Here is a 16,105-nt window from a genome sequence, read left to right as displayed (position 1 = left end):
CTTTACGCCATAGTATGATATTGCAATCGTGACGATTATACAGTATATTATAGTTTAGAGTTGTTTCGTTGCCTAGGCATCGAATTTATTATTGTCGGCCATTTGCAATTCCTTACGTAAACAAACCATTAAACGTCAGAGTGACAGTTGCTACTTTAAAAATAAAAACAACGAGAAACCAATATATAAGTTAGTAATATAAGTTAAAGTGTATAGAAATATACCAACGGCGTTCCAATAAGCGGTCCTTTTTCTTGAGTGTGTAATTTAACAAGATATTTAAAAGCTAGTCAAAGAATCTAGTTTATCACAAGTCACAAGTTTTGTTTTGTTAAGCCAAATAAGTATAACTTCTAACGCGCGTACATAAGTACACAAACCAATTTTTATTAGATGCAGAAGCATGCCTACACATTTTCAACTCACGTATAAATTGCGTGTTCTTTGTTTTTAGTGGTTTTCTACTAAATTATTATCTATGTAATTACATATTATATCTATTAATGTCTATAATTTTATTTATTGGTTTTTGATATATATAAATCGTATTATAAAATACATATTTTAAACTCATCGCTCAATTTTATGTCGTTGTTGGCTTATTAGCTTATCGAATTAGTATGTCGTTATCGTTATTAGTTGTGTACTTATTCATCAGTAGTACTATCGTATTTTTTATCTTCTTATTTCCCGTAAGTATATCTGACAAGTGTGTTCTTTTTCTGTGATCTCTACAGCCTGCCTCGTTCCAAAAGTCACCCTTCGCCACTGCTCAATGCAAGTTTTTTTAAAAAAAATTAAAGTATATAAGTAATTAATATTTATGAATTTTGTTGCTTCTTTGTTTAGTCCGTCGTATATTATGAAATGTACATGTTCCTGAGATAATATTCCGGCTCTGTATAAGCCGTTGTACCAAAAGCGGAGGGGAGGATTCTGACTCCTACCTGTCGGAGTGTAAATATAATTAGAGGGGTTTGCTTTGAGTGCTAATGAGTACTCGCTGACAGCGCGCTACTCCCAATGCATAATTGGAGGAAACAATGTTATTAATTTACGTTTTATTGTTACTGTTCGTCACGTTTTTGTACTAATCATAGAAATGGTTATGAAGTTGTTGACGGATTGATTGTATGTATTGATATCGAATAAGTCCGCTTACACACAAGAAGATATCTATATTTGGCCACGTATTTTTCCAACTTATACACGGTGTAAATGAGAACTCTGCAATTCTTGGTAGTATTAATCTGTACCCCCCCTCGATAATTATCTTAGAAATCTGGAGCATCAGTTGTTTGTTCTACCTAGGTGCAGAATTAACCTGTCATTGGTCATGCTAATTGGGAGGCTAATAACTCTGTTCAACCAAATCGCGTCGCATGTTGATATATTCCACCTGATTTGAAGATGAGTATAAGAAGGCGTTGTTTTATAAATTCGTAAAATATAGTTTACATAGCTCATTCGGTGTACTTTCATGTATCTACTTTGAAATTTTTATATTTACTCTTCTAACTAGCCATTATTGATGCCAATGAGAGGACAATACCTCTGTTCTATCAAACTCTTTCGGATGTTGATATATTCCACCTAATTTGAAGATGAGTATAAGTGGGCGTTTTATTATAAATTCGTAAATAGGTTCTACCTAACTCATTTGGTGTACTTCCATGTATCTACTTTGTAATTTTTGTATTTACCCTTTATATTATTTTTCTAACACTGCGTATTATATTACTTTATTTTTTCATCTATTTTTGAAATTATATATACGTGTGAAATTTATAGTTTGTAAAGTTTACTAAATTTAAAATAAATAAACTTGAATTTGAATAGTTTGAACTATATTAACTAGAAGGTATCATACAAACGGCTTGTATCAAAACACTTGATAACTATTATTAGTGTTCTATGGTTCAAGCGGATCACTATTTCAAAATTTTACTAGGATACTGTTGCGTTACAACTCTTCAATAATATGTAGTAGAACTTATTTTTTTCCCAAACGTTTACTGACTAAGCTAAAAATACTTTTAGCGGATAGGTACAAGGTTTGCAGAGGAATCTGACTATTTTTCAAGCTAACCAAATTTCAGTGTCCTGAAAGGCTGCTAAGTACCTTTCGCAAGATGTATATATAAGGCAGAGCTATGTGCTGAGCAAAAATACCATCAAGTGGCAGGAATTATTGAGGGCACCTCTTGAACAACGATAAGCGGTACATATTGCGCATATTGAATAGTATAGAATAATGATAAGCAGATCCCTGTGAACGTATTGATGTATCGAAAAGGTGTTTCCTTCACTCCTAGATGATGTTATAAGGTTTTGAAAACTGCTTAATCTAATAATAAAGATAAATAAAACAAAGGTGGCGGATGTTAGTGGTGTGAACTTGTAATCTAGTGGTAATTAGTAATTAAAAAAGCAAGAAAAGTAAGATTTTATAAAGTCGAGAAGAATAGAAGTCTATATTTTCTATATTAATAATATGATATCAATAAATAAAAAATATTATTTTCTTTTAAAATTACGAGTATTTGGTTAAACGTTTTTCTTCATTACTCAAATTTATTAAAATGTGCCTCATTGTTGAACGGGGGGGTGCCTTAATTCTTGGTGGACTCACATGGTCTCCATATGCTCCAACTGAGAAGCGAACATCGACGAAAGAGAAGACATTTAAAGCTGAAAATAAATTAAAGCGTAGGGATTTCAAAGGAAATGTTCCTTGTTTGTAATAATTAATTATTAAAACCCTATTTTACCGCTAGATTAAGTTTAAACATAATGGTTTTAATTCGCTAGAGGAGTTTTAATGTTTCACTACTAATTACGGAAATTAACCACCTACTACGTTTTAGTGAAGAAAGCTTAACAAAACGGCTTAGTGCGTAACGAAATTATTTGTAATTTTATTAATTATTTGGATAACATTGTGGTAAATTTATGCTAAAGAACTAAAATTTGTGAAACTAAAATAGTTTAAGTCGTTATTGTGACGTACATTTTCGCCAAGTAAAAGTTTTATCATTTTGATATTTTCATGAGAGTTTATTAAATTTCTTCAAAAATAATTATTACAATGTTTGATAAAAACAAGCAAGTAGGTAAAAAGACGTATTTATTACAAAAACCAAATGGCCGAATAAAAAAATATATAATTCGGAAACACCTTAGAAATATTTATATACCTCTGGAAAAAATCTTGAAAATAATATTTGGTAACTGACAGCCCACGAACCTGCATCTGTTAGATTCTGGTAAATGTGCTTAATTAATTTAGCAATCTATACTCTCTTCAATAAAAATGTAATTATCTAATAGTCATACAAGTATAGTACCTACTTCCAATATTGGCAAATGGCTTTGGTGGATTGAATGAACGTAGCAATATTATATACTTACCGTGATTGCTAACCAGCTTAAATATTATACGTCCAAATTTTAGTCATAAACTCTTAGTACTTGGTAATAATTTGAGATGCGCTTTAATTGCATAATTATTAGTTATTTTTACTGTAGTTAGGTAGGGTGTAGGTGATTTAATTAGTAAATTACGTTGACCGCAATCCTATAGATGCAGGATACGCTCCGTACTATAGATATGTTTCTGAGGTTCATTTTACTGCAAAAATGTCTCAAAATCATGTTATGGAGTAACTGTAATTTGTAGTTTGACATGCCCTCTAAAATCAGGCGTTATGCTAATCTCTTTGTGCGTTATGTGCATGTTTTAAATATCGGATGATTTTCAAGTTTTTTCTAGCATACTTACTTAATATACTATATAGACACATATGTCGTTGTTGATTCTAAATACCTAAATTATCGACTTACTAACTTTTGGCAGTAATCCCACATCGTAGGATTACTATCAAAAGTTGGTAAGTCTCGAAATCATGTTATGGAGAAGGTAATTTCAATTTGAAGTTCGACATACTGTCAGGCATAATTCTTATTTTGTTGTCCTTTTTGTGCATGTTCTATATATCGGATGACCTTGTTTTTTTTTTTTTTTTGAATACATAATAATTATAATATACTATATACACAATCCGTTGGTAACTCTAAATACCAAAATTCTCAACATACCAAATTTTGGCAGCAATCCTATGAATAATATGTAATTATGATATAGTACACTACCATAATAATTGGGCTCTATGGTCTATGGTAGTGAAAAAAATGAGTAAAATTGTCTGGATGACAATAAAAACAGTTATTATATTTATATAAAAATAGTTATGCTTTATTTGAATCGAAATATATATTTTGAGTGTTATATATAATGTTTGACAGTCCAGTAAAAATCTTTTGCATAAATACGATTAAAATGAAATTAACCGGGAAAATATGAAACATTTCCTCTCTATAAAAATTATTTAGATTTCCCTTTTACTCGCAAGGGACACATTACCGCGACAGAACTCTCGTACAAAATGCGTCAACAAACTGTACAACGGTATTATAATTTATACATATATAATGAAAAGTTTGCAACTTTGGCCGTATTTTAATTTATCTCTTTTACGACCAATAATGGGGTGTCGCTGGATATCCGAGGCCCGACAGACTCGGTTGTACATTTATCAATTTCATTGACGTGCCTTTTGTTAAGAGAGAGTCATAATAGCTTACCCGTCACGGGTCACCCGAACCCTTACTGCACGGAACAGCCCTATTCAATATTCAAAAAAATATTTTTGGGAAAATATGTGAAAGTATTTTCCACGTCGTGCTTCAGGATTTTCTTTTAAAAGTGATTTCACGTGTGATATTAAAAAATAATATATTAACCTGATGTTACGCAAACAATGCTAGTCAATGTTTAAAAGCACCTCACAGCCATATTTCATCAGATAAAGTATACTCTAATATTATATTAAATTTTATCTCCATTTATAATACGTAATCATTGATCGTTGATCATGATTAAAAATACAATAGGAGTTACTGTTACATCCTACTCATTTTCTTCATTTCATTTCCTTTACTGTTTCATCATTCACACCATAAGGTCATAATTAAACTGATGCGGGGCCCAAACAATGGACCCACTCTCAAGTCTGCTTCAAACTAAAGAATTAAATAAAAATTTTAATACCGTAACATCTGAAAAGGAATCTAGGCATTACGTTTGACAGTAAGCTGTCATTTAGTGGTCATATAGCTATCATTATTGTAAAAAGGTGCTACAGATGTTGGGCTTCGTCTTTCGTACTTCCGGCGTCGTTTCGGATGTTACTGTATTAAAAATTCTTTATAATTCTTTAGTGAGAAGCCGGCTTGAGAGTGGGTTGATTGTTTGGGCCCCGCATCAGTTTAATTATGACCTTATGGTGGAGCGAGTTCAAAAGAAATTTTTGAGACTCCTTTATTTAAGGTTATATGGATACTATCCGTGGCTTTATCCAACTAACTTTCTCTTAGGTATGCTTACATACTGTAGTTTAAGTGCTAGAAGATATCAATATTTGGCTACGTATATTTTTAGACGTATACGTGGTGTGAATGAGAACTCTGCCATTCTTGGTAGTATTGACTTGTGTGTCCCTGATAACTATTTTAGAAATCGGGAGCATCAGTTGTTTGTTCTCCCGAGGAGCAGAACTAACCTGCCATTGGTGATGCCAATTGAGAGGGCAATAACTCTGTTCAACCAAATCGCTTCGGATGTTGATATATTCTATCTACGTGAGGATGAGTATAGGTGGCTGTTGTTTTATAAATTCTTAAAATAAGGTCTGTTTAACTCATCTGGTGTACTTTCTTGTACCTATTTACTTTATATTTTTTGTATTTACACATTTCTACTGTAGACTAACTTAATACTGATCTATCACTTTTTTATGTACCTAATACTGTTTTAATAATATTTCTTTGTTGTGAATGTCTTAAACTTATAATTTGTAATGTCCACAATATGTAAAATAAATAAATTGAAATTGAAGCTTCTTCTGCTTTCCGAAATTTATGGTAATTATTATTGAGTAGCTTAACAGCAAAGATGCTTTTTTCCAATAAAAATATATATTGATAAAACGGGAAAAAAACTAATTACAACGATGTCAGGAATTTTTTAAGTACATTATTTAAATTTATCGTATTGTAATATACAGAATTTTGAGGTATTTTCATTATTTTTTAACAATAAAAAATTTAAAATATTGGTAAATAACTATATTTAATTTGAATGATATTTCGCATGGAGACTGGCCGATTTGCTTATTACTTTAGTTACTTGTGAATAAGAGCACTTTTGCATGTAAAACTCAAATATGAATACATAATAAAAGGATGTTATAGTACAAAGTGGTACAAAAAGTTTCCAGTTGATACGGAACATACGTCTGTATACCCAGATTTTGAAAGCTTCATATCGTCTAACCATTTTTATTCTGAGCCCTAGGTTAAGGTCAAGGCTACATACTTAGTATAAATAAAATCTTAATATTAAACCCGCATGATCAAAATAACCAAAGACAAAGTCTGATTATAAGAGAATGTATCACTGCCTATTACAAAAGTTTCGTTCACTACCCACTCAACACGTTTCCTCACCCATTTATGATGTAATAGATGAGATTTTTTTTTTCATTTTATACAAGAGATATTTACAAGTATAAATACTAGTACGTTTAATACAGTAATATTTCCAATTAGTGACGAATACAGAAACGAAGAGTTTGCATTTGTCATGCGGGTATTCATTCACAAACGACATGTGTAACTCATTACAATTTCATTAATTCTCGACCCTCATAATCCAGTGCATAAGGTGCTGACCTTTTATACGAGGGCTCCCGGTTCAATTCTCTGTGAGGTCATAATATAATGTGTATGTGATTGTCTTAAATGGTCAGCACACGCGATCAGGTACCGCTGCAGAATATAGACATAGGACAGCATGCATATGAAGGGGTGGACAAGTTCACGTATCTCGGACCCAGCCTAAATACCCAAAATAAGACAGCAGAGGAGATAAAAATCCGCCTTATCTCGGGGAATAAATGCTGGCATGCCTGCAAGCGACTGGTGGGGTCGAAAATTCTAGGCCAAAGAAGTAAACTTCTAATTTATAAAACAATTATAAGGCTAGTAGTCACTTATGGCTGTGAGACTTGGTGCTTAACTCAAAACGAGGAAAACAAATTAGCTGTCTTTGAGCGCAAAATACTCCGCAAAATCTTTGGACTCACGTTGAAAAATGGGAACTACAGAATAAAAATGAACCACGAGTTGGAAGAGCTGATTAAACAGCAAACAATCATAAGATACTGTAAGTCCCAAAGACTACGATGGGCGGGACATGTGGAGAGAATGCCAGAAGTTAGAGCGCCAACATGCTCATGTTCATGACAAAGTGGCTACCCCAACGGAAGAGACCCAGAGGTCATCCAAGAAGGAGATGGGCTGATCCCGTAGAAGTGGACTGGCTTCATATTGGAAGACCCGGTAACTGGAGAAGTGTGGCGAGAGACCGGAGTGAGTGAAAAGCGGTTGTGGAGGAGGCCAAATCCCACCCCGTGATGTAACGCCGTGGAAGAAGATTGTCTTAAAGACAGATGTGTTTGTTCTTATTTGTTTTGTTTGATGTGATTCATTCTCTTCTATTACTAATTACACTACTGTTTCAGTAGGTACACTACCTTCAAAAGGCCTCATGACTAGGGATTCCAATCCCGGGATCCCGAGCTATTTTCGATACCTATGAATCCCGGGATTGATAAACATAATCCCGGGATTGATTTTTTTTTTATCAATTTGTATGGAAAATAAAATAAAAGCGAAAATAATACTTTTAATAAAAATAACTACATTAAAAATAAACTGAGTTTGAATGAAGTTTGATTTATACCCATGTGTAGGTAGCCGATTCATTTTATTTTTTCACATAAATTATTAAAAATGAGAAAGATTGGAAAAAAACAATGCTTCGCACTTTTAACAAAGTAATTCCACCATGATATCATATGTTTTACGGCAATTTCATATTGGGCTGACTAATTAGATTTATGAAGCGGAAAGGCCATAAGTACGCCATGATTATTTGCTTTACTATTTTATATCTCGCTAATCCATTCATTATGTCTTTACTATCAGAAACAGCAATCTCATATTAAATTCACATTATTATTTATATTACAATATTATTTACTCCATTAAACTTGTGTATTTCCAAGATTGAACGTATACAATATTAACAATAAATTTCTTAAATAGAATGAATTATACTAGATTTATTTTTGGTCGATTTTATCAGTGTTATTTGTAAATATAAAAATTTTATATAAACAATGGAAAAAAATGGCAATCCCGGGATTGTCAAATTGTAATCCCGAAATCCCGGGATCAGAATTTTGGCTCGGGATTGGATTCCCTACTCATGACCTGTTGTATTGTTAAAAAATAATATATTAACCAAACATATTTTTGAAAACACTTCTGGGAAAATAACCAATAGAAAAAGCCTTTGTGAAAAAAGTAAGACACCCCGCAGGAATCAATCAAACCTGCATTTCATAATATGCCTCCATAAAGTGTGTCGACTTTTGACCTTCAAATGGTAATTTATTTAATAAAATAAATAAACACACACATAATACATAATTACCAGTTTATCATTGTAAAAAATATACTTATATATGATTCACATAAAATTATGTGTGCTAAATTTTAATTAACTTTTTTAACAAGAAAAATAAATGCTCACGTACCTACCTAAAATATATTTTAACCTTTTTGAAAAAAGTGAGACGCCCCGCAGGAATCGAACTTGCATTTCTCGGATATCGCGCCCATTCACATGGGCCACTATGCAAAGGAGTCATATTTAATTGTGACAAATTTTAGCCAATGGCTTTTAATTATATCCGAAGCGTTTTCCAAGTTGAATGAATATTGGCGATCGGCTTTTGTATTTTAAACCAATGTAGGTAGGTATTACTTTAATTACTAACCGACGTCACGGATCACTCGAAGATTTTTCGTTGAATAAAAAAATAGTTAATTAATAATATATGAATTTGGCTATGTATATCACAGTATCATACAATAATTTATTATTTCTTTATATTTATTTTATTAATACAGTCAAGTCTAACACTTCACAGTTCTGAAAGTAATTATGAGTCAATATTATTAATGATTGAAATTTATTAATCACAAAAACTTTTTCTTGTTGATCGAATTGAAATACGAAGTGTATACAAACTGTGCTTGACATTTACAAAACAATTCTATTATAAAGGCTTAGAAGTTGTTTTAAAACTCGTGTTCTTTAACAATTTGACCCAAATTCGGCCGCCGAAAATTATAACTCAAAAAGTTCAAAAAAGCAATGAAGCAATTAATCACGCTAAAATAATGTGATCAAGATATAGCGGAAATATTTAATGATAGAGATCGACAAATTTGGGTCAAAAATATGCAAAGAATAGGTAAATATTATAGAGATTAAAACCACGTTGAAAGGTAGTTAATACCTTGATATTTTATTGTATAAAGTACTTAGCAGTGTTTACTAAAATTATATTTACAGTATTTGGCTATTAAAAAAATAACAAACACTTAATTCTGTTTGGAACGTAGTTAATTACCACGTTTTTATTAGCTCGTATTCTTTTTTGTCCGGTACAGATTTTTTCTTGATGGTCAAAGATTTTTAACTAACTTTCCGACTAACTAGACATTTGAAACTTTTAGAATATATCAGAACACAACGACAATGCATTCTTTTTAATACTTTTGGCCATCTTTAAGCAGAATCAAATTCATTTTCAGTTAATTCTGTTTTCTATATTTTTGTATAATAGTTTTTATTAATACATAGAATTGTCAATTTTATATGATTCAACAAAAAATTTTAAAACTATAAAAAAAATATAAAAAGTTTTTTTTATTTTGTAATTATTTTTATCTTAGTTAATTAAATCAAACGAGGTATTTTCCGAAATTAATATATTATTTTTACATTTATATTATTATGTAACCATTCCAAATTCAAAATTATTTGATATCCACTAATAATTTCATACATGATTTTTGAAAAAACGACAAAAGAATGTCTCATCTAATATCACCTGTCTGCATACAATCTTCGTTAAATCGTCTTCAAATTACTACGAATTTTAAAACGTGTTGGATCTACGAATACTTGCAGGCATGTGATGGTATTATTGGATCAGGAGAACAACTTCACTACCCTCAGAATTTTCTCTATTGACTTATGTTAAATTCTCATTCAGTTTTTGTCCATCTTAAATTTTTTTGATAATTAACAATATTAACTTGTAACATGTCCTTGTTTTTCTCATCGCACGATAAGCTATGTAAATTACTATTAGTTCCTTAGTTTGGTTTTCGTTTCTTGAGATTTGATGCCAAATGAATGGCTACCTCAATTAGTCGGTGGTCAAGTTAACAGGAATTGTCTATAGTGTTAATGTTATATTAGGTAATAATATTTTTCTAGATTTTTTTCAGAATATTCAAGAAAAAATCTGAATATATAAATAGAATTGATAGCGACATTATAAATGCAATGGTACATATGAGGGTGATTGTACTTTGCAAATATAGCCACGGGAAAGGTGGAAGTAGCACTCAACTCTACGGGGAATAACTAAAACTTTGTGAGTTGTACTCGGAATCAAATTATGCCTGTCTAATGTTTACATTCTGACAATACTGCTTTACGGTAGCGTGTCATGATACAAAAGTTTGTGTGAGATATTATACTAATAACTGAAGAGATTTTGCAGAATATCCTACCATCTAAGGTAAATACTAATATGTAATTTTAAACCTGGCTCGTTCACGTACAATGATTCAAGAGATTACTGAAGGTGCAACAATGTTTTCATAATATAGTATTCCATATGATCACCTCAATACTACAACTAGATAACTCTGATTTGGTTATTGATTAACATAAATCTAGGCAAAAATTATTATTTAAAATAAAAATTGAAAATTGTGCTCGTCTAATTGCGAACAATTAAATAATGGTACGAGTATATTGTATGAAAAAATATTGTAGATATTATTTTATGTATTTCATGCATTTATGGTATTAAAGTTATCTAATATATTCAAACACAAAATTAATACAGTTCCCATTAACTTCTGACTTACCTAGTTTTATCATATTGTAGACAAGGATAATATTATTCAATAGCTAACTCAAAAACAGTGAAAATCAAGTTATCTAGTTGTAGTATTGAGGTGACGATATAAAAACAACTGTTATGTTCAAAATGAACATAACTAACTTTCATATCTCTGGCAACCCCGTCAATTATCTATGGTCACGTCGATGGAGCGTACGCGATTAAAAAAAGATGTCGCTGATGGAATTTCCGGCCGCAACGGAGGTCGCAAGGTGCGAACGCAGCGACAGGGCTTTTTGATTCTGACTGTCGTCCAGTAGAGTAGGGCTCTCTCAGTGTTCAGCTTTCAAATGAAGCAGACGTGTCTCTTAAGTTCCGAGCCAAGGGAACCGGGGCACATGGCCTTGATTTCCTGATGTTTTGGAGACGTTGATGATGGCCCACCGAAGGACGTCCCCATCAGGCCAGGAGATCGAAGGAAGCCCCATGTACCTGACGCATTCGAGGACGGCGAAGAAGACTGAAGAGCATATTTGTATAGGTATTACTTGTTATATCTTCACGTTACGGTCCACCGAGCTAGAGTTTTTATTTGTATTTCTAAAATTGTTTGATTATTATATTGCGTTAGGCGCTCGTAATTAACTAAATTAATATTCACTTTTATACACTTTCACCCGCAAGCTATTCTTATATATTATTTATACTTCTGATCAATTACTTTATATGCGTTTTATTTATATTACTTTATCACTATTGTCTCTATGCATTTTATAGAGTGGCGCTCAATCCAAGATATCTATTAATTCCATTTTTATGTCTTTTATTAATATAGGAACATCCACGAATGAGTGAAGTAACCGGACAGGTAACTGAGGTCTTAGAAGTATTGTCAATCTATCCACGACACTGCATTCTTCCCCAAGTCTCATGCTCTCCGCGCTCCTATTCCATTCTATATCCCATATCCAGTTCCCCGTACCCAGGCGCACCTGCCAATATACATCCAACTCCAATCCACTCCTCTTTTCCTTACGTCACAATCTGATCAATTGTCACAATTCCCACCCTTCCTATTCTTACCCTTATTCCTAATACGACATTTGGCCCCACGTTGGGCGCCAATGATGTATTAGTGTTTTGTGATTGTGATCATTGTCGTCACAAAATAAAAGCATGTTACTAAAAGGGATTAGAAAAGAGTAAAGTGTAAAGTTAAAGAGCGCATGAGACATAAGCAAGGGCCATAGATTACCTGATATTTTCAAGCTGAACAATAATAATTACTTCCGTAACCTCGCAACTGACAACTGTAAATTTAATTAGAAAACAATAAGGATTACACGGCTGAAGGCACGTGCAATCTATGGTTAAAGATGTAAATAATAATGTCCTGGGCGCCACACAATCGTGAAACCGTGAAAGAATATAATTATGTAACAGTGTGGAATAAAGTGGGAACAATAAATAAAAGAGCAATTTATATACTTGACAGAAACTATATTATCGTCAAAGTAAGAAATTAGAATTACATTAAAAGGTTATTAAGCGGCTCGATATTGAAATTTGGAAATACTAAAAGAAATACGAGCAGCTAAGTTAGAAAAGAAACATTGGAAGAGTAGTGAATCAAATATTAGTAGTTTTAAAATACCAAACTGGAACGATAAGAGGCCTCAAGCACTGCGGCTGCAATCGTGCTCCGTTAAGTGACGTCCATTATAATTGTTGGGTAAAACTAAAGCGGAGCACGACTATACTGGACGACAGTCAGAATCAAAAAGCCACGTTGCTGCGTTCGCACCTTGCGACCCCCGTTGCGGCCGGAAATTCCATCAGCGACATCTGTTAAATCGCGTACGCTCCATCGACGTGACCATAGATCATCGTCGGGGTTGCCAGAGGTAAGAAAGTTAGTTATGTTCATTTTGAACATAACACAACTTAACTACACTATGTAATTTATTTGTCAATACTTATATAAAAAATTACTATTATTACTATTATTACAAAAATTATTATATGTTAAGTACAGATTTTACAACTAAACAATCGCATGTTTTAGTGCCAAGTTTGAGTATATTCATAACATAACCTACTTAGTAATTCTTTAAATAATAAAGCGGTAAGTATATTAACGCAATAATGTAAAGTTTTCTGAAAATACTGATTTTCGAAGATAAAAACAATTCTACTCATTTCTTTTTATTCAAACAATACATGATGTAGTATTTTTCATTTCATTCAATAACGTACATAAAAAAACAAGATATAACGTCATAAGTGACCTTTTAAAAAACAAAAAAAAAAACAAAATCGATTCAATTGATATTCCCAAAATGTTGGCGAATAATATGCCAAATAAAAATTCACGTTTTTTGCATACGCAACACGGATATCACCTCCTATTTCAATAATAATTTTATTATTGACGACTGAGAATTTTAAAAGCCTATACGGAATATATTCACAAATTGAAAAATGGCCTTCGTTCGAAAGTATTTGTTTTTTTTCTGCTAGCAAAAGCGGAATAATTATAATGATTTGAAATATTTTAGCTTAGTAACAGTTTTTTCAAAACATAACAATGTGTTCATTTTTAAAATAACATTTTCTGCACATTGTATGTATCTACAATGTACATAATATATAAATTATAGTAACTGGCCTGCACTGCTTCCTATGCGAATGAATTTTGTGTGGTGTAGAATTTGTTATTTGGCATAATCATTTATCATTCATGCATTGCAGATAGTTCTTCAGGTTTCAAGAAAGCACAATTAATTATCATAAAATGATATGCACGTATATTATAATTATTACTAATGATTAATTATTGTAAATAATTACAAGATAAAACGAATTTTTATAATACAACGTTTTTAAATTTTCTGTTGAATCATATAAACTTGACTTGACTAGCTTAAACAATCAAAAAAATATACTTGATAGAAAACTGAATAAATATACTGAAATGTAAGTTTAACACTTCATATTGATTTCCATAGTAACGCACGTATACTTATATTAATATTAATAATTTAGTTGCTAGGACCCACTTACCAACCAATAATAGTTTTACTTTTTACGGATTTCTTCTAAAATAACTTTTCATACAAAACAGAATTATTAACTGAAAATGAAATCAATTCTACTTAAAAATCGCTAAAAAAAATTAAAAAAATGCATTGGCATCGTGTTCTGGTATATTCTAAAAGTTTCAAATGTCTAGCTAGTCGAGAAGTTAGTTAAAAATCGATTGCAAGATTTGTACCGGACGAACAACCACCGGACAAATAAAAATACGAGCTAAGAAAAACGTTGTAAAATATATTCATTTGTTTTTTCAATCAGTTGACTGTAGCCCATTGAGAACAGGGTAGATTTTGCAGGATCGGTAAAAAAAACACTCACTGATTACTAAAATAAATATTACTAAAGTATTATTTATTTAATTCAAATATATCTTTTTAATATCTACAGGTATTGAATTATTCTAATATTTACTTTTATTTTAAGTTATTGTATATTTGAAGAATCAAAAAAAAAATGTCAAATATAGTTTTCAATAGTGTCTTTTAGCCTCTTTGAAACAAAATGACAAATGTAAAAAGTCTATCATGGGAATAAATGATAAAAGAAAGATGTACTAAAACTGGAGTTAAATAAAAATAATCTTCAAAATATTTTGAATATCGAAAGCCATTATATATTTTTTAGTCACTCAAACATCTACCGAACTGATCATTTAGTTTGACAAATTTAAATAATAATAGATTTTATAAATCAAATATTATTTTTAAATATATCGGACTCTATAATATTATAACTAACACAATAAAATGATAGCTACATAAATATTAATAAGTAATTTTAATTTATAACAAAAATCAAAATATAATTTAAAATGTCTGATTTTCACTATATCCGAACAGTATCTCAAGAAAACTGCTCACAGAACTCGTTCCTTTATCTAGAGTCTCTGTGTGATTGACTTTTTTGTCCAAGAAATACGAAACATTCCGCCAATACCATATTTCGAAGGTATCAATAATTGACTTCTGCTCCCTTGCCCCCAGGGTAATGATTTGGCACGGGTGCCGGACGAAATCCCGAAGGCCGAAATCCCGAATGCTGAAATCCTGAATGGCCGAAATCCCGAAAGCCGAAATCTCGAATGCTGAAATCCCGAATGGCCGGAATCCCGAAGGCCCAAATCCCGAAAAATAAAAAAAACAAACATCAATAATTGTGCAATGTTGAATTGCGCAATTTTTACAAGAGAGACAAAAATCATTTTTTTGTTGAACAAATGGGTTTTTGTCTCTCCTGAAAAAATTGCGAAATCTTAACACTTATCTTGAATTGCGCAAATTTTACAAGAGACAAAGCCTTCGGGATTCCGGCCATTCGGGATTTCAGCATTCGGGATTTCAGCATTCAGGATTTCGGCCTTCGGGATTTCGGCTTTCGGGATTTAGGCTTTCAGGATTTCGGCCATTCGGGATTTCAGCATTCGGGATTTCGGCCTTTGGGATTCCGGCCTTCGGGATTTCGACCCAAACCCATTTGGCACAGTACACAAATATTACGAACACTAATGTTTGCACAAAGATCATTTTCATTGCAAATAAGATTCCTTGACCTTTCAATATAGTATTAACATGAGTCATCGCGTTTTTCGCAATCTGTGACAACTCGATATAGCGCGCACCGTTTCACATGACAAATTCCAAATCATCACTATCTTCGCCATCTTTGACCCCTACGGTTATATTTGCCTGGCTTGTCACAATTTTTCTCATATTTTATTTTCATATATTATAACATAATTTAAATAGTATAATGGAAAACGCAGTACAGGGATCACGAACCTATGACTCACGGGTCAGAAATTGACCCACGCGAGCTTTTTAAATGACCCACGCGTTGATTTTTATAAACTTATTTTTATATATTTATAATAACTTATAGAGAACAGACAATCA

This window comes from Rhyacophila brunnea, unplaced genomic scaffold (genome assembly GCF_057557595.1).
Source record: "Rhyacophila brunnea isolate RB1 unplaced genomic scaffold, BYU_Rbru_1.0 scaffold_15, whole genome shotgun sequence".
NCBI lineage: Eukaryota > Metazoa > Arthropoda > Insecta > Trichoptera > Rhyacophilidae > Rhyacophila > Rhyacophila brunnea.
This window is presented reverse-complemented; position numbering follows the sequence as displayed.